At 42.9% G+C, this 20,265-nt stretch overlaps 24 non-coding genes across 24 annotated transcripts; all 24 read left to right on the top strand.

The window, feature by feature from the left end:
• Positions 1-620: 620 nt before the first annotated feature.
• Positions 621-761, top strand: LOC134591900 (U4 spliceosomal RNA). Its single transcript, XR_010088602.1, has one exon. It is a non-coding gene; the product is annotated as a U4 spliceosomal RNA (small nuclear RNA).
• A 471-nt stretch (positions 762-1,232) lies between these two features.
• Positions 1,233-1,399, top strand: LOC134590389 (U1 spliceosomal RNA). Its single transcript, XR_010087321.1, has one exon. It is a non-coding gene; the product is annotated as a U1 spliceosomal RNA (small nuclear RNA).
• An 898-nt stretch (positions 1,400-2,297) lies between these two features.
• Positions 2,298-2,438, top strand: LOC134593351 (U4 spliceosomal RNA). The gene has a single exon (XR_010089845.1). It is a non-coding gene; the product is annotated as a U4 spliceosomal RNA (small nuclear RNA).
• A 470-nt stretch (positions 2,439-2,908) lies between these two features.
• LOC134590174 (U1 spliceosomal RNA) lies at positions 2,909-3,075 on the top strand. The gene has a single exon (XR_010087137.1). It is a non-coding gene; the product is annotated as a U1 spliceosomal RNA (small nuclear RNA).
• An 899-nt stretch (positions 3,076-3,974) lies between these two features.
• LOC134593350 (U4 spliceosomal RNA) lies at positions 3,975-4,115 on the top strand. Its single transcript, XR_010089844.1, has one exon. It is a non-coding gene; the product is annotated as a U4 spliceosomal RNA (small nuclear RNA).
• A 470-nt stretch (positions 4,116-4,585) lies between these two features.
• On the top strand, positions 4,586-4,752 carry LOC134590172 (U1 spliceosomal RNA). Its single transcript, XR_010087136.1, has one exon. It is a non-coding gene; the product is annotated as a U1 spliceosomal RNA (small nuclear RNA).
• An 899-nt stretch (positions 4,753-5,651) lies between these two features.
• LOC134591899 (U4 spliceosomal RNA) lies at positions 5,652-5,792 on the top strand. The gene has a single exon (XR_010088601.1). It is a non-coding gene; the product is annotated as a U4 spliceosomal RNA (small nuclear RNA).
• Positions 5,793-6,261: 469 nt separating this feature from the next.
• LOC134590171 (U1 spliceosomal RNA) lies at positions 6,262-6,428 on the top strand. Its single transcript, XR_010087135.1, has one exon. It is a non-coding gene; the product is annotated as a U1 spliceosomal RNA (small nuclear RNA).
• Positions 6,429-7,315: 887 nt separating this feature from the next.
• Positions 7,316-7,456, top strand: LOC134593473 (U4 spliceosomal RNA). Its single transcript, XR_010089950.1, has one exon. It is a non-coding gene; the product is annotated as a U4 spliceosomal RNA (small nuclear RNA).
• A 478-nt stretch (positions 7,457-7,934) lies between these two features.
• Positions 7,935-8,101, top strand: LOC134591085 (U1 spliceosomal RNA). The gene has a single exon (XR_010087915.1). It is a non-coding gene; the product is annotated as a U1 spliceosomal RNA (small nuclear RNA).
• An 899-nt stretch (positions 8,102-9,000) lies between these two features.
• LOC134593348 (U4 spliceosomal RNA) lies at positions 9,001-9,141 on the top strand. Its single transcript, XR_010089843.1, has one exon. It is a non-coding gene; the product is annotated as a U4 spliceosomal RNA (small nuclear RNA).
• A 468-nt stretch (positions 9,142-9,609) lies between these two features.
• Positions 9,610-9,776, top strand: LOC134590170 (U1 spliceosomal RNA). The gene has a single exon (XR_010087134.1). It is a non-coding gene; the product is annotated as a U1 spliceosomal RNA (small nuclear RNA).
• An 899-nt stretch (positions 9,777-10,675) lies between these two features.
• LOC134593347 (U4 spliceosomal RNA) lies at positions 10,676-10,816 on the top strand. Its single transcript, XR_010089842.1, has one exon. It is a non-coding gene; the product is annotated as a U4 spliceosomal RNA (small nuclear RNA).
• Positions 10,817-11,294: 478 nt separating this feature from the next.
• Positions 11,295-11,461, top strand: LOC134590169 (U1 spliceosomal RNA). The gene has a single exon (XR_010087133.1). It is a non-coding gene; the product is annotated as a U1 spliceosomal RNA (small nuclear RNA).
• Positions 11,462-12,360: 899 nt separating this feature from the next.
• Positions 12,361-12,501, top strand: LOC134593369 (U4 spliceosomal RNA). The gene has a single exon (XR_010089861.1). It is a non-coding gene; the product is annotated as a U4 spliceosomal RNA (small nuclear RNA).
• Positions 12,502-12,972: 471 nt separating this feature from the next.
• Positions 12,973-13,139, top strand: LOC134590603 (U1 spliceosomal RNA). Its single transcript, XR_010087502.1, has one exon. It is a non-coding gene; the product is annotated as a U1 spliceosomal RNA (small nuclear RNA).
• An 899-nt stretch (positions 13,140-14,038) lies between these two features.
• LOC134591913 (U4 spliceosomal RNA) lies at positions 14,039-14,179 on the top strand. Its single transcript, XR_010088613.1, has one exon. It is a non-coding gene; the product is annotated as a U4 spliceosomal RNA (small nuclear RNA).
• Positions 14,180-14,657: 478 nt separating this feature from the next.
• Positions 14,658-14,824, top strand: LOC134590989 (U1 spliceosomal RNA). The gene has a single exon (XR_010087833.1). It is a non-coding gene; the product is annotated as a U1 spliceosomal RNA (small nuclear RNA).
• An 887-nt stretch (positions 14,825-15,711) lies between these two features.
• Positions 15,712-15,852, top strand: LOC134593039 (U4 spliceosomal RNA). Its single transcript, XR_010089579.1, has one exon. It is a non-coding gene; the product is annotated as a U4 spliceosomal RNA (small nuclear RNA).
• A 476-nt stretch (positions 15,853-16,328) lies between these two features.
• Positions 16,329-16,495, top strand: LOC134591505 (U1 spliceosomal RNA). Its single transcript, XR_010088276.1, has one exon. It is a non-coding gene; the product is annotated as a U1 spliceosomal RNA (small nuclear RNA).
• Positions 16,496-17,394: 899 nt separating this feature from the next.
• On the top strand, positions 17,395-17,535 carry LOC134593745 (U4 spliceosomal RNA). The gene has a single exon (XR_010090180.1). It is a non-coding gene; the product is annotated as a U4 spliceosomal RNA (small nuclear RNA).
• Positions 17,536-18,011: 476 nt separating this feature from the next.
• Positions 18,012-18,178, top strand: LOC134591504 (U1 spliceosomal RNA). Its single transcript, XR_010088275.1, has one exon. It is a non-coding gene; the product is annotated as a U1 spliceosomal RNA (small nuclear RNA).
• Positions 18,179-19,077: 899 nt separating this feature from the next.
• On the top strand, positions 19,078-19,218 carry LOC134593744 (U4 spliceosomal RNA). Its single transcript, XR_010090179.1, has one exon. It is a non-coding gene; the product is annotated as a U4 spliceosomal RNA (small nuclear RNA).
• Positions 19,219-19,694: 476 nt separating this feature from the next.
• LOC134590706 (U1 spliceosomal RNA) lies at positions 19,695-19,861 on the top strand. Its single transcript, XR_010087590.1, has one exon. It is a non-coding gene; the product is annotated as a U1 spliceosomal RNA (small nuclear RNA).
• Positions 19,862-20,265: the final 404 nt, after the last annotated feature.

Raw genomic sequence — 20,265 nt, 5'->3', positions numbered from 1 at the left:
TTGGAGACCTATATTACGTCTTCCAACAGAAAGTAACGTTTGATTGAATTTCTGGGAAAAAAAGATTTTCTGGATCAAGGCAGTGAATTGCCGCTTGAGACAATCAGACCAAACCTTAGGAATAGCTGGGTGGTCGCTAGCACTTACTAATGAACACCATGGAATTTTGAAAAAGCCACCACAAATGTTCTTTCAGCCCTGTTGAGTGTGGATGAAGAGAAGACAGGTGCTAGGCAAGGGTCATTCCTATCGATGGAGTCATGAAATGTGTGACTTTGGGGACGAACGTAGACCAGCGGATTGCGTATTCTGCCTAATGGCTGCTGTAGTAGAATCTTGGCAAAACTGTTTCCAAAGAGAGAAAAAAAATTGTACAAGGTTTGCTGCAAGATATGGTTGCCCTCACTCTCTGTTATAGGTTTGGAACCATTCCAAGATGCCATATAAGAAGACCGAGGAATTTGTTGGGGTTTAAGCTTCCCTGTAGGAGGAAGCGGGCCTAATTAGAATATTGCCTCCCACAATCCTTTGCAATGGCTTATGGTCATGAACTTTTTCTCACCGCTGTCTTAAAGTGTCCTTACGTGGTAGCTCTTAAAAGCTGGCCCACTTGAACAGCTAGCTTTGCGCAGTGGCAGTATCGTAGCCCATGAGGTCAATCCGAGGCGTGATTATTGCTAATTGAAAACTTTACCCAATACCCCGCCATGATGACTTGAAATAAAGTCAGCATTGGCAATTTTTGACAGGCTCTAAGGAGACTGAAAGATTGGTTTAATAAAAGTTTATGGCGCCCCATGTCTAGGGCGTGTCTTACGTGACTTCCGTTACTTCCTGAGCTCTGTTGCACCATTCCTTCCGCTGGCTTCTTAGCATTTCCCTTTTACCTTTCTCTCCCACTGAATCCACTTGTTTCCGGCAGCACACTATTCTCACTCCATACTACGAATTCCCATCCTTCGGCTCATTGGCCTAGCATTTGCCTTTATGCAAATTGCTCCTTCGCACCCTGAATCCAGCTCAATTATTCACACCTAACCACCTGAAGGCACTAAAATTACTGGTAGCTAAGGAAAACAACGATCAGCCACGAGGTTTGGTAATCTTTTGTAGCCTTCTATCATTTGGATTATTTATTTGCTTTTTTTTTTTTTTAACTTGCTTTATTATTTCACCACAGCCTAAAGGAAAGGCTTCCCAGCGGGCGTGACTTTGAATGTACCCGTCATGTCATACTTACCTGGCAGGGGAGCAATAGCCATGATCCCTATGGTGGCTCTCCCAGAGTGAGGCTGGTTCATTGCACTCCGTACCAGTTGACCTCTGCGATTTCCTCAAATGTGGGAAACTCGACTGCATAATTTATGGTAGTGGGGGACTGCGTTCGCGCTTTCCCCTGTGTTTGCTTGTTTGACAAAAATAGAGAACTTCACCAATTCTGACGAAGGATAATTTCAACCACGGCACCCGTCTTCTTTGGCTCTTACTTTCCGCATCAAGCAGGCAGCGACAATCATTTCCTAGGCTTGATCATTTTTATTATCTATGTTTTCTGGAGACCAGTTTTAAGCCAGAATTTCACTTTTTATTTTAACTTTTCAGCTTTTTTTTCATCATTTTTTTATCCTGACTTCTTTTGATTTATTGTATGCTTCAATGCAATGGAAGAAATAAAGAATTGGAGACCTATATTACGTCTTCCAACAGAACGTAACGTTTGATTGAATTTCTGGGAAATAAAGATTTTCTGGATCAAGGCAGTGAATTGCCGCTTGAGACAATCAGACCAAACCTTAGGAATAGCTAGGTGGTCGCTAGCACTTACTAATGAACACCATGGAATTTTGAAAAAGCCACCACAAATGTTCTTTCAGCCCTGTTGAGTGTGGATGAAGAGAAGACAGGTGCTAGGCAAGGGTCATTCCTATCGATGGAGTCATGAAATGTGTGACTTTGGGGACGAACGTAGACCAGCGATTGTGTACTCTGCCTAATGGCTGCTGTAGTAGAATCTTGGCAAAACTGTTTCCAAAGAGAGAAAAAACATTGTACAAGGTTTGCTGCAAGATATGGTTGCCCTCACTCTCTGTTATAGGTTTGGAACCATTCCAAGATGCCATATAAGAAGACCGAGGAATTTGTTGGGGTTTAAGCTTCCCTGTTGGAGGAAGCGGGCCTAATTAGAATATTGCCTCCCATAATCCTTTGCAATGGCTTATGGTCATGAACTTTTTCTCACCGCTGTCTTAAAGTTTCCTTACGTGGTAGCTCTTAAAAGCTGGCCCACTTGGACAGTTAGCTTTGCGCAGTGGCAGTATCGTAGCCCATGAGGTCAATCCGAGGCGTGATTATTGCTAATTGAAAACTTTACCCAATACCCTGCCATGATGACTTGAAATACAGTCAGCATTGGCAATTTTTGACAGGCTCTAAGGAGACTGAAAGATTGGTTTAATAAAAGTTTATGGCGCCCCATGTCTAGGGCGTGTCTTACGTGACTCCCGTTTCTTCCTGAGCTCTGTTGCACCATTCCTTCCGCTGGCTTCCTTGCATTTCCCTTTTACCTTTCTCTCCCACTGAATCCACTTGTTTCCGGCAGCACACTATTCTCACTACATGCTACGAATTCCCATCCTTCGGCTCATTGGCCTAGCATTTGCCTTTATGCAAATTGCTCCTTCGCACCCTGAATCCAGCTCAATTATTCACACCTAACCACCTGAAGGCACTAAAATTACTGGTAGCTAAGGAAAACAACGATCAGCCACGAGGTTTGGTAATCTTTTGTAGCCTTCTATCATTTGGATTATTTATTTGCTTTTTTTTTTTTTAACTTGCTTTATTATTTCACCACAGCCTAAAGGAAAGGCTTCCCAGCGGGCGTGCCTTTGAATGTACCCGTCATGTCATACTTACCTGGCAGGGGAGCAATAGCCATGATCCCTAAGGTGGCTCTCCCAGAGTGAGGCTGGTTCATTGCACTCCGTACCAGTTGACCTCTGCGATTTCCTCAAATGTGGGAAACTCGACTGCATAATTTATGGTAGTGGGGGACTGCGTTCGCGCTTTCCCCTGTGTTTGCTTGTTTGACAAAAATAGAGAACTTCACCAATTCTGACGAAGGATAATTTCAGCCACGGCACCCATCTTCTTTGGCTCTTACTTTCCACATCAAGCAGGCAGCGACAATCTTTTCCTAGGCTTGATCATTTTTATTATCTATGTTTTCTGGAGACCAGTTTTAAGCCAGAATTTCACTTTTTATTTTAAATTTTTAGATTTTTTTTCATCATTTTTTTATCCTGACTTCTTTTGATTTATTGTATGCTTCAATGCAATGGAAGAAATAAAGAATTGGAGACCTATATTACGTCTTCCAACAGAAAGTAACGTTTGATTGAATTTCTGGGAAAAAAAGATTTTCTGGATCAAGGCAGTGAATTGCCGCTTGAGACAATCAGACCAAACCTTAGGAATAGCTGGGTGGTCGCTAGCACTTACTAATGAACACCATGGAATTTTGAAAAAGCCACCACAAATGTTCTTTCAGCCCTGTTGAGTGTGGATGAAGAGAAGACAGGTGCTAGGCAAGGGTCATTCCTATCGATGGAGTCATGAAATGTGTGACTTTGGGGACGAACGTAGACCAGCGGATTGCGTACTCTGCCTAATGGCTGCTGTAGTAGAATCTTGGCAAAACTGTTTCCAAAGAGAGAAAAAAAATTGTACAAGGTTTGCTGCAAGATATGGTTGCCCTCACTCTCTGTTATAGGTTTGGAACCATTCCAAGATGCCATATAAGAAGACCGAGGAATTTGTTGGGGTTTAAGCTTCCCTGTAGGAGGAAGCGGGCCTAATTAGAATATTGCCTCCCATAATCCTTTGCAATGGCTTATGGTCATGAACTTTTTCTCACCGCTGTCTTAAAGTGTCCTTACGTGGTAGCTCTTAAAAGCTGGCCCACTTGAACAGCTAGCTTTGCGCAGTGGCAGTATCGTAGCCCATGAGGTCAATCCGAGGCGTGATTATTGCTAATTGAAAACTTTACCCAATACCCTGCCATGATGACTTGAAATACAGTCAGCATTGGCAATTTTTGACAGGCTCTAAGGAGACTGAAAGATTGGTTTAATAAAAGTTTATGGCGCCCCATGTCTAGGGCGTGTCTTACGTGACTCCCGTTTCTTCCTGAGCTCTGTTGCACCATTCCTTCCGCTGGCTTCCTTGCATTTCCCTTTTACCTTTCTCTCCCACTGAATCCACTTGTTTCCGGCAGCACACTATTCTCACTACATGCTACGAATTCCCATCCTTCGGCTCATTGGCCTAGCATTTGCCTTTATGCAAATTGCTCCTTCGCACCCTGAATCCAGCTCAATTATTCACACCTAACCACCTGAAGGCACTAAAATTACTGGTAGCTAAGGAAAACAACGATCAGCCACGAGGTTTGGTAATCTTTTGTAGCCTTCTATCATTTGGATTATTTATTTGCTTTTTTTTTTTTTAACTTGCTTTATTATTTCACCACAGCCTAAAGGAAAGGCTTCCCAGCGGGCGTGCCTTTGAATGTACCCGTCATGTCATACTTACCTGGCAGGGGAGCAATAGCCATGATCCCTAAGGTGGCTCTCCCAGAGTGAGGCTGGTTCATTGCACTCCGTACCAGTTGACCTCTGCGATTTCCTCAAATGTGGGAAACTCGACTGCATAATTTATGGTAGTGGGGGACTGCGTTCGCGCTTTCCCCTGTGTTTGCTTGTTTGACAAAAATAGAGAACTTCACCAATTCTGACGAAGGATAATTTCAGCCACGGCACCCATCTTCTTTGGCTCTTACTTTCCACATCAAGCAGGCAGCGACAATCTTTTCCTAGGCTTGATCATTTTTATTATCTATGTTTTCTGGAGACCAGTTTTAAGCCAGAATTTCACTTTTTATTTTAAATTTTTAGATTTTTTTTCATCATTTTTTTATCCTGACTTCTTTTGATTTATTGTATGCTTCAATGCAATGGAAGAAATAAAGAATTGGAGACCTATATTACGTCTTCCAACAGAAAGTAACGTTTGATTGAATTTCTGGGAAAAAAAGATTTTCTGGATCAAGGCAGTGAATTGCCGCTTGAGACAATCAGACCAAACCTTAGGAATAGCTGGGTGGTCGCTAGCACTTACTAATGAACACCATGGAATTTTGAAAAAGCCACCACAAATGTTCTTTCAGCCCTGTTGAGTGTGGATGAAGAGAAGACAGGTGCTAGGCAAGGGTCATTCCTATCGATGGAGTCATGAAATGTGTGACTTTGGGGACGAACGTAGACCAGCGGATTGCGTACTCTGCCTAATGGCTGCTGTAGTAGAATCTTGGCAAAACTGTTTCCAAAGAGAGAAAAAAAATTGTACAAGGTTTGCTGCAAGATATGGTTGCCCTCACTCTCTGTTATAGGTTTGGAACCATTCCAAGATGCCATATAAGAAGACCGAGGAATTTGTTGGGGTTTAAGCTTCCCTGTAGGAGGAAGCGGGCCTAATTAGAATATTGCCTCCCATAATCCTTTGCAATGGCTTATGGTCATGAACTTTTTCTCACCGCTGTCTTAAAGTGTCCTTACGTGGTAGCTCTTAAAAGCTGGCCCACTTGAACAGCTAGCTTTGCGCAGTGGCAGTATCGTAGCCCATGAGGTCAATCCGAGGCGTGATTATTGCTAATTGAAAACTTTACCCAATACCCCGCCATGATGACTTGAAATAAAGTCAGCATTGGCAATTTTTGACAGGCTCTAAGGAGACTGAAAGATTGGTTTAATAAAAGTTTATGGCGCCCCATGTCTAGGGCGTGTCTTACGTGACTTCCGTTACTTCCTGAGCTCTGTTGCACCATTCCTTCCGCTGGCTTCTTAGCATTTCCCTTTTACCTTTCTCTCCCACTGAATTCACTTGTTTCCGGCAGCACACTATTCTCACTACATGCTACGAATTCCCATCCTTCGGCTCATTGGCCTAGCATTTGCCTTTATGCAAATTGCTCCTTCGCACCCTGAATCCAGCTCAATTATTCACACCTAACCACCTGAAGGCACTAAAATTACTGGTAGCTAAGGAAAACAACGATCAGCCACGAGGTTTGGTAATCTTTTGTAGCCTTCTATCATTTGGATTATTTATTTGCTTTTTTTTTTTTAACTTGCTTTATTATTTCACCACAGCCTAAAGGAATGGCTTCCCAGCGGGCGTGCCTTTGAATGTACCCGTCATGTCATACTTACCTGGCAGGGGAGCAATAGCCATGATCCCTAAGGTGGCTCTCCCAGAGTGAGGCTGGTTCATTGCACTCCGTACCAGTTGACCTCTGCGATTTCCTCAAATGTGGGAAACTCGACTGCATAATTTATGGTAGTGGGGGACTGCGTTCGCGCTTTCCCCTGTGTTTGCTTATTTGACAAAAATAGAGAACTTCACCAATTCTGACGAAGGATAATTTCAGCCACGGCACCCGTCTTCTTTGGCTCTTACTTTCCACATCAAGCAGGCAGCGACAATCATTTCCTAGGTTTGATCATTTTTATTATCTATGTTTTCTGGAGACCAGTTTTAAGCCAGAATTTCACTTTTTATTTTAACTTTTCAGCATTTTTTTATCCTGACTTCTTTTGATTTATTGTATGCTTCAATGCAATGGAAGAAATAAAGAATTGGAGACCTATATGACGTCTTCCAACAGAACGTAACGTTTGATTGAATTTCTGGGAAAAAAAATTTTTCTGGATCAAGGCAGTGAATTGCCGCTTGAGACAATCAGACCAAACCTTAGGAATAGCTGGGTGGTCGCTAGCACTTACTAATGAACACCATGGAATTTTGAAAAAGCCACCACAAATGTTCTTTCAGCCCTGTTGAGTGTGGATGAAGAGAAGACAGGTGCTAGGCAAGGGTCATTCCTATCGATGGAGTCATGAAATGTGTGACTTTGGGGACGAACGTAGACCAGCGGATTGTGTACTCTGCCTAATGGCTGCTGTAGTAGAATCTTGGCAAAACCGTTTCCAAAGAGAGAAAAAAAATTGTACAAGGTTTGCTGCAAGATATGGTTGCCCTCACTCTCTGTTATAGGTTTGGAACCATTCCAAGATGCCATATAAGAAGACCGAGGAATTTGTTGGGGTTTAAGCTTCCCTGTAGGAGGAAGCGGGCCTAATTAGAATATTGCCTCCCACAATCCTTTGCAATGGCTTATGGTCATGAACTTTTTCTCACCGCTGTCTTAAAGTGTCCTTACGTGGTAGCTCTTAAAAGCTGGCCCACTTGAACAGTTATCTTTGCGCAGTGGCAGTATCGTAGCCCATGAGGTCAATCCGAGGCGTGATTATTGCTAATTGAAAACTTTACCCAATACCCCGCCATGATGACTTGAAATACAATCAGCATTGGCAATTTTTGACAGGCTCTAAGGAGACTGAAAGATTGGTTTAAAAAAAGTTTATGGCGCCCCATGTCTAGGGCGTGTCTTACGTGACTCCCGTTTCTTCCTGAGCTCTGTTGCACCATTCCTTCCGCTGGCTTCCTTGCATTTCCCTTTTACCTTTCTCTCCCACTGAATCCACTTGTTTCCGGCAGCACACTATTCTCACTACATGCTACGAATTCCCATCCTTCGGCTCATTGGCCTAGCATTTGCCTTTATGCAAATTGCTCCTTCGCACCCTGAATCCAGCTCAATTATTCACACCTAACCACCTGAAGGCACTAAAATTACTGGTAGCTAAGGAAAACAACGATCAGCCACGAGGTTTGGTAATCTTTTGTAGCCTTCTATCATTTGGATTATTTATTTGCTCTTCTTTTTTTTTTTTTTTTAACTTGCTTTATTATTTCACCACAGCCTAAAGGAAAGGCTTCCCAGCGGGCGTGCCTTTGAATGTACCCGTCATGTCATACTTACCTGGCAGGGGAGCAATAGCCATGATCCCTAAGGTGGCTCTCCCAGAGTGAGGCTGGTTTATTGCACTCCGTACCAGTTGACCTCTGCGATTTCCTCATATGTGGGAAACTCGACTGCATAATTTATGGTAGTGGGGGACTGCGTTCGCGCTTTCCCCTGTGTTTGCTTGTTTGACAAAAATAGAGAACTTCACCAATTCTGATGAAGGATAATTTCAGCCACGGCACCAGTCTTCTTTGGCTCTTACTTTCCACATCAAGCAGGCAGCAACAATCATTTCCTAGGCTTGATCATTTTTATTATCTATGTTTTCTGGAGACCAGTTTTAAGCCAGAATTTCACTTTTTATTTTAACTTTTCAGCTTTTTTTTCATCATTTTTTTATCCTGACTTCTTTTGATTTATTGTATGCTTCAATGCAATGGAAGAAATAAAGAATTGGAGACCTATATTACGTCTTCCAACAGAACGTAACGTTTGATTGAATTTCTGGGAAAAAAAAATTTTCTGGATCAAGGCAGTGAATTGCCGCTTGAGACAATCAGACCAAACCTTAGGAATAGCTGGGTGGTCGCTAGCACTTACTAATGAACACCATGGAATTTTGAAAAAGCCACCACAAATGTTCTTTCAGCCCTGTTGAGTGTGGATGAAGAGAAGACAGGTGCTAGGCAAGGGTCATTCCTATCGATGGAGTCATGAAATGTGTGACTTTGGGGACGAACGTAGACCAGCGGATTGTGTACTCTGCCTAATGGCTGCTGTAGTAGAATCTTGGCAAAACCGTTTCCAAAGAGAGAAAAAAAATTGTACAAGGTTTGCTGCAAGATATGGTTGCCCTCACTCTCTGTTATAGGTTTGGAACCATTCCAAGATGCCATATAAGAAGACCGAGGAATTTGTTGGGGTTTAAGCTTCCCTGTAGGAGGAAGCGGGCCTAATTAGAATATTGCCTCCCATAATCCTTTGCAATGGCTTATGGTCATGAACTTTTTCTCACCGCTGTCTTAAAGTTTCCTTACGTGGTAGCTCTTAAAAGCTGGCCCACTTGAACAGTTAGCTTTGCGCAGTGGCAGTATCGTAGCCCATGAGGTCAATCCGAGGCGTGATTATTGCTAATTGAAAACTTTACCCAATACCCTGCCATGATGACTTGAAATACAGTCAGCATTGGCAATTTTTGACAGGCTCTAAGGAGACTGAAAGATTGGTTTAATAAAAGTTTATGGCGCCCCATGTCTAGGGCGTGTCTTACGTGACTCCCGTTTCTTCCTGAGCTCTGTTGCACCATTCCTTCCGCTGGCTTCTTAGCATTTCCCTTTTACCTTTCTCTCCCACTGAATTCACTTGTTTCCGGCAGCACACTATTCTCACTACATGCTACGAATTCCCATCCTTCGGCTCATTGGCCTAGCATTTGCCTTTATGCAAATTGCTCCTTCGCACCCTGAATCCAGCTCAATTATTCACACCTAACCACCTGAAGGCACTAAAATTACTGGTAGCTAAGGAAAACAACGATCAGCCACGAGGTTTGGTAATCTTTTGTAGCCTTCTATCATTTGGATTATTTATTTGCTCTTCTTTTTTAACTTGCTTTATTATTTCACCACAGCCTAAAGGAAAGGCTTCCCAGCGGGCGTGCCTTTGAATGTACCCGTCATGTCATACTTACCTGGCAGGGGAGCAATAGCCATGATCCCTAAGGTGGCTCTCCCAGAGTGAGGCTGGTTCATTGCACTCCGTACCAGTTGACCTCTGCGATTTCCTCAAATGTGGGAAACTCGACTGCATAATTTATGGTAGTGGGGGACTGCGTTCGCGCTTTCCCCTGTGTTTGCTTGTTTGACAAAAATAGAGAACTTCACCAATTCTGACGAAGGATAATTTCAGCCACGGCACCCGTCTTCTTTGGCTCTTACTTTCCACATCAAGCAGGCAGCGACAATCATTTCCTAGGCTTGATCATTTTTATTATCTATGTTTTCTGGAGACCAGTTTTAAGCCAGAATTTCACTTTTTATTTTAACTTTTCAGCTTTTTTTTCATCATTTTTTTATCCTGACTTCTTTTGATTTATTGTATGCTTCAATGCAATGGAAGAAATAAAGAATTGGAGACCTATATTACGTCTTCCAACAGAACGTAACGTTTGATTGAATTTCTGGGAAACAAAGATTTTCTGGATCAAGGCAGTGAATTGCCGCTTGAGACAATCAGACCAAACCTTAGGAATAGCTGGGTGGTCGCTAGCACTTACTAATGAACACCATGGAATTTTGAAAAAGCCACCACAAATGTTCTTTCAGCCCTGTTGAGTGTGGATGAAGAGAAGACAGGTGCTAGGCAAGGGTCATTCCTATCGATGGAGTCATGAAATGTGTGACTTTGGGGACGAACGTAGACCAGCGGATTGTGTACTCTGCCTAATGGCTGCTGTAGTAGAATCTTGGCAAAACTGTTTCCAAAGAGAGAAAAAAAATTGTACAAGGTTTGCTGCAAGATATGGTTGCCCTCACTCTCTGTTATAGGTTTGGAACCATTCCAAGATGCCATATAAGAAGACCGAGGAATTTGTTGGGGTTTAAGCTTCCCTGTAGGAGGAAGCGGGCCTAATTAGAATATTGCCTCCCATAATCCTTTGCAATGGCTTATGGTCATGAACTTTTTCTCACCGCTGTCTTAAAGTGTCCTTACCTGGTAGCTCTTAAAAGCTGGCCCACTTGAACAGCTAGCTTTGCGCAGTGGCAGTATCGTAGCCCATGAGGTCAATCCGAGGCGTGATTATTGCTAATTGAAAACTTTACCCAATACCCTGCCATGATGACTTGAAATACAGTCAGCATTGGCAATTTTTGACAGGCTCTAAGGAGACTGAAAGATTGGTTTAATAAAAGTTTATGGCGCCCCATGTCTAGGGCGTGTCTTACGTGACTCCCGTTTCTTCCTGAGCTCTGTTGCACCATTCCTTCCGCTGGCTTCTTAGCATTTCCCTTTTACCTTTCTCTTCCACTGAATTCACTTGTTTCCGGCAGCACACTATTCTCACTACATGCTACGAATTCCCATCCTTCGGCTCATTGGCCTAGCATTTGCCTTTATGCAAATTGCTCCTTCGCACCCTGAATCCAGCTCAATTATTCACACCTAACCACCTGAAGGCACTAAAATTACGGGTAGCTAAGGAAAACAACGATCAGCCACGAGGTTTGGTAATCTTTTGTAGCCTTCTATCATTTGGATTATTTATTTGCTCTTCTTTTTTTTTTTTTTTTAACTTGCTTTATTATTTCACCACAGCCTAAAGGAAAGGCTTCCCAGCGGGCGTGCCTTTGAATGTACCAATCATGTCATACTTACCTGGCAGGGGAGCAATAGCCATGATCCCTAAGGTGGCTCTCCCAGAGTGAGGCTGGTTCATTGCACTCCGTACCAGTTGACCTCTGCGATTTCCTCAAATGTGGGAAACTCGACTGCATAATTTATGGTAGTGGGGGACTGCGTTCGCGCTTTCCCCTGTGTTTGCTTGTTTGACAAAAATAGAGAAGTTCACCAATTCTGACGAAGGATAATTTCAGCCACGGCACCCGTCTTCTTTGGCTCTTACTTTCCACATCAAGCAGGCAGCGACAATCATTTCCTAGGCTTGATCATTTTTATTATCTATGTTTTCTGGAGACCAGTTTTAAGCCAGAATTTCACTTTTTATTTTAACTTTTCAGCTTTTTTTTCTACATTTTTTTATCCTGACTTCTTTTGATTTATTGTATGCTTCAATGCAATGGAAGAAATAAAGAATTGGAGACCTATATTACGTCTTCCAACAGAACGTAACGTTTGATTGAATTTCTGGGAAAAAAAGATTTTCTGGATCAAGGCAGTGAATTGCCGCTTGAGACAATCAGACCAAACCTTAGGAATAGCTGGGTGGTCGCTAGCACTTACTAATGAACACCATGGAATTTTGAAAAAGCCACCACAAATGTTCTTTCAGCCCTGTTGAGTGTGGATGAAGAGAAGACAGGTGCTAGGCAAGGGTCATTCCTATCGATGGAGTCATGAAATGTGTGACTTTGGGGACGAACGTAGACCAGCGGATTGTGTACTCTGCCTAATGGCTGCTGTAGTAGAATCTTGGCAAAACCGTTTCCAAAGAGAGAAAAAAAATTGTACAAGGTTTGCTGCAAGATATGGTTGCCCTCACTCTCTGTTATAGGTTTGGAACCATTCCAAGATGCCATATAAGAAGACCGAGGAATTTGTTGGGGTTTAAGCTTCCCTGTAGGAGGAAGCGGGCCTAATTAGAATATTGCCTCCCACAATCCTTTGCAATGGCTTATGGTCATGAACTTTTTCTCACCGCTGTCTTAAAGTGTCCTTACGTGGTAGCTCTTAAAAGCTGGCCCACTTGAACAGTTATCTTTGCGCAGTGGCAGTATCGTAGCCCATGAGGTCAATCCGAGGCGTGATTATTGCAAATTGAAAACTTTACCCAATACCCCGCCATGATGACTTGAAATACAGTCAGCATTGGCAATTTTTGACAGGCTCTAAGGAGACTGAAAGATTGGTTTAAAAAAAGTTTATGGCGCCCCATGTCTAGGGCGTGTCTTACGTGACTCCCGTTTCTTCCTGAGCTCTGTTGCACCATTCCTTCCGCTGGCTTCCTTGCATTTCCCTTTGACCTTTCTCTCCCACTGAATCCACTTGTTTCCGGCAGCACACTATTCTCACTACATGCTACGAATTCCCATCCTTCGGCTCATTGGCCTAGCATTTGCTTTTATGCAAATTGCTCCTTCGCACCCTGAATCCAGCTCAATTATTCACACCTAACCACCTGAAGGCACTAAAATTACTGGTAGCTAAGGAAAACAACGATCAGCCACGAGGTTTGGTAATCTTTTGTAGCCTTCTATCATTTGGATTATTTATTTGCTTTTTTTTTTTTTTAACTTGCTTTATTATTTCACCACAGCCTAAAGGAAAGGCTTCCCAGCGGGCGTGCCTTTGAATGTACCCGTCATGTCATACTTACCTGGCAGGGGAGCAATAGCCATGATCCCTAAGGTGGCTCTCCCAGAGTGAGGCTGGTTCATTGCACTCAGTACCAGTTGACCTCTGTGATTTCCTCAAATGTGGGAAACTCGACTGCATAATTTATGGTAGTGGGGGACTGCGTTCGCGCTTTCCCCTGTGTTTGCTTGTTTGACAAAAAAAGAGAACTTCACCAATTCTGACGAAGGATAATTTCAGCCACGGCACCCGTCTTCTTTGGCTCTTACTTTCCGCATCAAGCAGGCAGCGACAATCATTTCCTAGGCTTGATCATTTTTATTATCTATGTTTTCTGGAGACCAGTTTTAAGCCAGAATTTCACTTTTTATTTTAACTTTTCAGCTTTTTTTTCATCATTTTTTTATCCTGACTTCTTTTGATTTATTGTATGCTTCAATGCAATGGAAGAAATAAAGAATTGGAGACCTATATTACGTCTTCCAACAGAACGTAACGTTTGATTGAATTTCTGGGGAAAAAAAAAATTCTGGATCAAGGCAGTGAATTGCCGCTTGAGACAATCAGACCAAACCTTAGGAATAGCTGGGTGGTCGCTAGCACTTACTAATGAACACCATGGAATTTTGAAAAAGCCACCACAAATGTTCTTTCAGCCCTGTTGAGTGTGGATGAAGAGGAGACAGGTGCTAGGCAAGGGTCATTCCTATCGATGGAGTCATGAAATGTGTGACTTTGGGGACGAACGTAGACCAGCGGATTGTGTACTCTGCCTAATGGCTGCTGTAGTAGAATCTTGGCAAAACCGTTTCCAAAGAGAGAAAAAAAATTGTACAAGGTTTGCTGCAAGATATGGTTGCCCTCACTCTCTGTTATAGGTTTGGAACCATTCCAAGATGCCATATAAGAAGACCGAGGAATTTGTTGGGGTTTAAGCTTCCCTGTAGGAGGAAGCGGGCCTAATTAGAATATTGCCTCCCACAATCCTTTGCAATGGCTTATGGTCATGAACTTTTTCTCACCGCTGTCTTAAAGTGTCCTTACGTGGTAGCTCTTAAAAGCTGGCCCACTTGAACAGTTATCTTTGCGCAGTGGCAGTATCGTAGCCGATGAGGTCAATCCGAGGCGTGATTATTGCTAATTGAAAACTTTACCCAATACCCCGCCATGATGACTTGAAATACAGTCAGCATTGGCAATTTTTGACAGGCTCTAAGGAGACTGAAAGATTGGTTTAAAAAAAGTTTATGGCGCCCCATGTCTAGCGCGTGTCTTACGTGACTCCCGTTTCTTCCTGAGCTCTGTTGCACCATTCCTTCCGCTGGCTTCCTTGCATTTCCCTTTTACCTTTCTCTCCCACTGAATCCACTTGTTTCCGGCAGCACACTATTCTCACTACATGCTACGAATTCCCATCCTTCGGCTCATTGGCCTAGCATTTGCCTTTATGCAAATTGCTCCTTCGCACCCTGAATCCAGCTCAATTATTCACACCTAACCACCTGAAGGCACTAAAATTACTGGTAGCTAAGGAAAACAACGATCAGCCACGAGGTTTGGTAATCTTTTGTAGCCTTCTATCATTTGGATTATTTATTTGCTCTTCTTTTTTTTTTTTCTTTAACTTGCTTTATTATTTCACCACAGCCTAAAGGAAAGGCTTCCCAGCGGGCGTGCCTTTGAATGTACCCGTCATGTCATACTTACCTGGCAGGGGAGCAATAGCCATGATCCCTAAGGTGGCTCTCCCAGAGTGAGGCTGGTTCATTGCACTCCGTACCAGTTGACCTCTGCAATTTCCTCAAATGTGGGAAACTCGACTGCATAATTTATGGTAGTGGGGGACTGCGTTCGCGCTTTCCCCTGTGTTTGCTTGTTTGACAAAAATAGAGAACTTCACCAATTCTGACGAAGGATAATTTCAGCCACGGCACCCGTCTTCTTTGGCTCTTACTTTCCACATCAAGCAGGCAGCGACAATCATTTCCTAGGCTTGATCATTTTTATTATCTATGTTTTCTGGAGACCAGTTTTAAGCCAGAATTTCACTTTTTATTTTAACTTTTCATCATTTTTTTATCCTGACTTCTTTTGATTTATTGTATGCTTCAATGCAATGGAAGAAATAAAGAATTGGAGACCTATATTACGTCTTCCAACAGAACGTAACGTTTGATTGAATTTCTGGGAAAAAAAAAATTTCTGGATCAAGGCAGTGAATTGCCGCTTGAGACAATCAGACCAAACCTTAGGAATAGCTGGGTGGTCGCTAGCACTTACTAATGAACACCATGGAATTTTGAAAAAGCCACCACAAATGTTCTTTCAGCCCTGTTGAGTGTGGATGAAGAGAAGACAGGTGCTAGGCAAGGGTCATTCCTATCGATGGAGTCATGAAATGTGTGACTTTGGGGACGAACGTAGACCAGCGGATTGTGTACTCTGCCTAATGGCTGCTGTAGTAGAATCTTGGCAAAACCGTTTCCAAAGAGAGAAAAAAAATTGTACAAGGTTTGCTGCAAGATATGGTTGCCCTCACTCTCTGTTATAGGTTTGGAACCATTCCAAGATGCCATATAAGAAGACCGAGGAATTTGTTGGGGTTTAAGCTTCCCTGTAGGAGGAAGCGGGCCTAATTAGAATATTGCCTCCCACAATCCTTTGCAATGGCTTATGGTCATGAACTTTTTCTCACCGCTGTCTTAAAGTGTCCTTACGTGGTAGCTCTTAAAAGCTGGCCCACTTGGACAGTTAACTTTGCGCAGTGGCAGTATCGTAGCCCATGAGGTCAATCCGAGGCGTGATTATTGCTAATTGAAAACTTTACCCAATACCCCGCCATGATGACTTGAAATACAGTCAGCATTGGCAATTTTTGACAGGCTCTAAGGAGACTGAAAGATTGGTTTAATAAAAGTTTATGGCGCCCCATGTCTAGGGCGTGTCTTACGTGACTCCCGTTTCTTCCTGAGCTCTGTTGCACCATTCCTTCCGCTGGCTTCTTAGCATTTCCCTTTTACCTTTCTCTCCCACTGAATCCACTTGTTTCCGGCAGCACACTATTCTCACTCCATGCTACGAATTCCCATCCTTCGGCTCATTGACCTAGCATTTGCCTTTATGCAAATTGCTTCTTCGCACCCTGAATCCAGCTCAATTATTCACACCTAACCCCCTGAAGGCACTAAAATTACTGGTAGCTAAGGAAAACAACGATCAGCCACGAGGTTTGGTAATCTTTTGTAGCCTTCTATCATTTGGATTATTTATTTGCTCTTCTTTTTTTTTTTTTTAACTTGCTTTATTATTTCACCACAGCCTAAAGGAAAGGCTTCCCAGCGGGCGTGCCTTTGAATGTACCCGTCATGTCATACTTACCTGGCTGGGGAGCAATAGCCATGATCCCTAAGGTGGCTCTCCCAGAGTGAGGCTGGTTCATTGCACTCCGTACCAGTTGACCACTGCGATTTCCTCAAATGTGGGAAACTCAACTGCATAATTTATGGTAGTGGGGGACTGCGTTCGCGCTTTCCCCTGTGTTTGCTTGTTTGACAAAAATAGAGAACTTCACCAATTCTGACAAAGGATAATTTCAGCCACGGCACCCGTCTTCTTTCGCTCTTATTTTCCGCATCAAGCAGGCAGCGACAATCATTTCCTAGGCTTGATCATTTTTATTATCTATGTTTTCTGGAGACCAGTTTTAAGCCAGAATTTCACTTTTTATTTTAACTTTTCAGCTTTTTTTTCATCATTTTTTTATCCTGACTTCTTTTGATTTATTGTATGCTTCAATGCAATGGAAGAAATAAAGAATTGGAGACCTATATTACGTCTTCCAACAGAACGTAACGTTTGATTGAATTTCTGGGAAAAAAAGATTTTCTGGATCAAGGCAGTGAATTGCCGCTTGAGACAATCAGACCAAACCTTAGGAATAGCTGGGTGGTCGCTAGCACTTACTCATGAACACCATGGAATTTTGAAAAAGCCACCACAAATGTTCTTTCAGCCCTGTTGAGTGTGGATGAAGAGAAGACAGGTGCTAGGCAAGGGTCATTCCTATCGATGGAGTCATGAAATGTGTGACTTTGGGCACGAACGTAGACCAGCGGATTGTGTACTCTGCCTAATGGCTGCTGTAGTAGAATCTTGGCAAAACTGTTTCCAAAGAGAGAAAAAAAATTGTACAAGGTTTGCTGCAAGATATGGTTGCCCTCACTCTCTGTTATAGGTTTGGAACCATTCCAAGATGCCATATAAGAAGACCGAGGAATTTGTTGGGGTTTAAGCTTCCCTGTAGGAGGAAGCGGGCCTAATTAGAATATTGCCTCCCATAATCCTTTGCAATGGCTTATGGTCATGAACTTTTTCTCACCGCTGTCTTAAAGTGTCCTTACGTGGTAGCTCTTAAAAGCTGGCCCACTTGGACAGTTAACTTTGCGCAGTGGCAGTATCGTAGCCCATGAGGTCAATCTGAGGCGTGATTATTGCTAATTGAAAACTTTACCCAATACCCTGCCATGATGACTTGAAATACAGTCAGCATTGGCAATTTTTGACAGGCTCTAAGGAGACTGAAAGATTGGTTTAATAAAAGTTTATGGCGCCCCATGTCTAGGGCGTGTCTTACGTGACTCCCGTTTCTTCCTGAGCTCTGTTGCACCATTCCTTCCGCTGGCTTCTTAGCATTTCCCTTTTACCTTTCTCTCCCACTGAATCCACTTGTTTCCGGCAGCACACTATTCTCACTCCATGCTACGAATTCCCATCCTTCGGCTCATTGGCCTAGCATTTGCCTTTATGCAAATTGCTCCTTCGCACCCTGAATCCAGCTCAATTATTCACACCTAACCCCCTGAAGGCACTAAAATTACTGGTAGCTAAGGAAAACAATGATCAGCCACGAGGTTTGGTAATCTTTTGTAGCCTTCTATCATTTGGATTATTTATTTGCTCTTCTTTTTTTTTTTTTTAACTTGCTTTATTATTTCACCACAGCCTAAAGGAAAGGCTTCCCAGCGGGCGTGCCTTTGAATGTACCCGTCATGTCATACTTACCTGGCTGGGGAGCAATAGCCATGATCCCTAAGGTGGCTCTCCCAGAGTGAGGCTGGTTCATTGCACTCCGTACCAGTTGACCACTGCGATTTCCTCAAATGTGGGAAACTCAACTGCATAATTTATGGTAGTGGGGGACTGCGTTCGCGCTTTCCCCTGTGTTTGCTTGTTTGACAAAAATAGAGAACTTCACCAATTCTGACAAAGGATAATTTCAGCCACGGCACCCGTCTTCTTTCGCTCTTATTTTCCGCATCAAGCAGGCAGCGACAATCATTTCCTAGGCTTGATCATTTTTATTATCTATGTTTTCTGGAGACCAGTTTTAAGCCAGAATTTCACTTTTTATTTTAACTTTTCAGCTTTTTTTTCATCATTTTTTTATCCTGACTTCTTTTGATTTATTGTATGCTTCAATGCAATGGAAGAAATAAAGAATTGGAGACCTATATTACGTCTTCCAACAGAACGTAACGTTTGATTGAATTTCTGGGAAAAAAAGATTTTCTGGATCAAGGCAGTGAATTGCCGCTTGAGACAATCAGACCAAACCTTAGGAATAGCTGGGTGGTCGCTAGCACTTACTCATGAACACCATGGAATTTTGAAAAAGCCACCACAAATGTTCTTTCAGCCCTGTTGAGTGTGGATGAAGAGAAGACAGGTGCTAGGCAAGGGTCATTCCTATCGATGGAGTCATGAAATGTGTGACTTTGGGCACGAACGTAGACCAGCGGATTGTGTACTCTGCCTAATGGCTGCTGTAGTAGAATCTTGGCAAAACTGTTTCCAAAGAGAGAAAAAAAATTGTACAAGGTTTGCTGCAAGATATGGTTGCCCTCACTCTCTGTTATAGGTTTGGAACCATTCCAAGATGCCATATAAGAAGACCGAGGAATTTGTTGGGGTTTAAGCTTCCCTGTAGGAGGAAGCGGGCCTAATTAGAATATTGCCTCCCATAATCCTTTGCAATGGCTTATGGTCATGAACTTTTTCTCACCGCTGTCTTAAAGTGTCCTTACGTGGTAGCTCTTAAAAGCTGGCCCACTTGGACAGTTAACTTTGCGCAGTGGCAGTATCGTAGCCCATGAGGTCAATCTGAGGCGTGATTATTGCTAATTGAAAACTTTACCCAATACCCTGCCATGATGACTTGAAATACAGTCAGCATTGGCAATTTTTGACAGGCTCTAAGGAGACTGAAAGATTGGTTTAATAAAAGTTTATGGCGCCCCATGTCTAGGGCGTGTCTTACGTGACTCCCGTTTCTTCCTGAGCTCTGTTGCACCATTCCTTCCGCTGGCTTCTTAGCATTTCCCTTTTACCTTTCTCTCCCACTGAATCCACTTGTTTCCGGCAGCACACTATTCTCACTCCATGCTACGAATTCCCATCCTTCGGCTCATTGGCCTAGCATTTGCCTTTATGCAAATTGCTCCTTCGCACCCTGAATCCAGCTCAATTATTCACACCTAACCCCCTGAAGGCACTAAAATTACTGGTAGCTAAGGAAAACAATGATCAGCCACGAGGTTTGGTAATCTTTTGTAGCCTTCTATCATTTGGATTATTTATTTGCTCTTCTTTTTTTTTTTTTTAACTTGCTTTATTATTTCACCACAGCCTAAAGGAAAGGCTTCCCAGCGGGCGTGCCTTTGAATGTACCCGTCATGTCATACTTACCTGGCTGGGGAGCAATAGCCATGATCCCTAAGGTGGCTCTCCCAGAGTGAGGCTGGTTCATTGCACTCCGTACCAGTTGACCTCTGCGATTTCCTCAAATGTGGGAAACTCGACTGCATAATTTATGGTAGTGGGGGACTGCGTTCGCGCTTTCCCCTGTGTTTGCTTGTTTGACAAAAATAGAGAACTTCACCAATTCTGACGAAGGATAATTTCAGCCACGGCACCCGTCTTCTTTGGCTCTTACTTTCCGCATCAAGCAGGTAGCGACAATCATTTCCTAGGCTTGATCATTTTTATTATCTATGTTTTCTGGAGACCAGTTTTAAGCCAGAATTTCACTTTTTATTTTAACTTTTCAGCTTTTTTTTCATCATTTTTTTATCCTGACTTCTTTTGATTTATTGTATGCTTCAATGCAATGGAAGAAATAAAGAATTGGAGACCTATATTACGTCTTCCAACAGAACGTAACGTTTGATTGAATTTCTGGGAAAAAAAGATTTTCTGGATCAAGGCAGTGAATTGCCGCTTGAGACAATCAGACCAAACCTTAGGAATAG

The sequence above is a fragment of the Pelobates fuscus genome, chromosome 2, assembly GCF_036172605.1.
Source record: "Pelobates fuscus isolate aPelFus1 chromosome 2, aPelFus1.pri, whole genome shotgun sequence".
In the NCBI taxonomy this organism is placed as follows: domain Eukaryota; kingdom Metazoa; phylum Chordata; class Amphibia; order Anura; family Pelobatidae; genus Pelobates; species Pelobates fuscus.
This window is presented reverse-complemented; position numbering and strand designations above follow the sequence as displayed.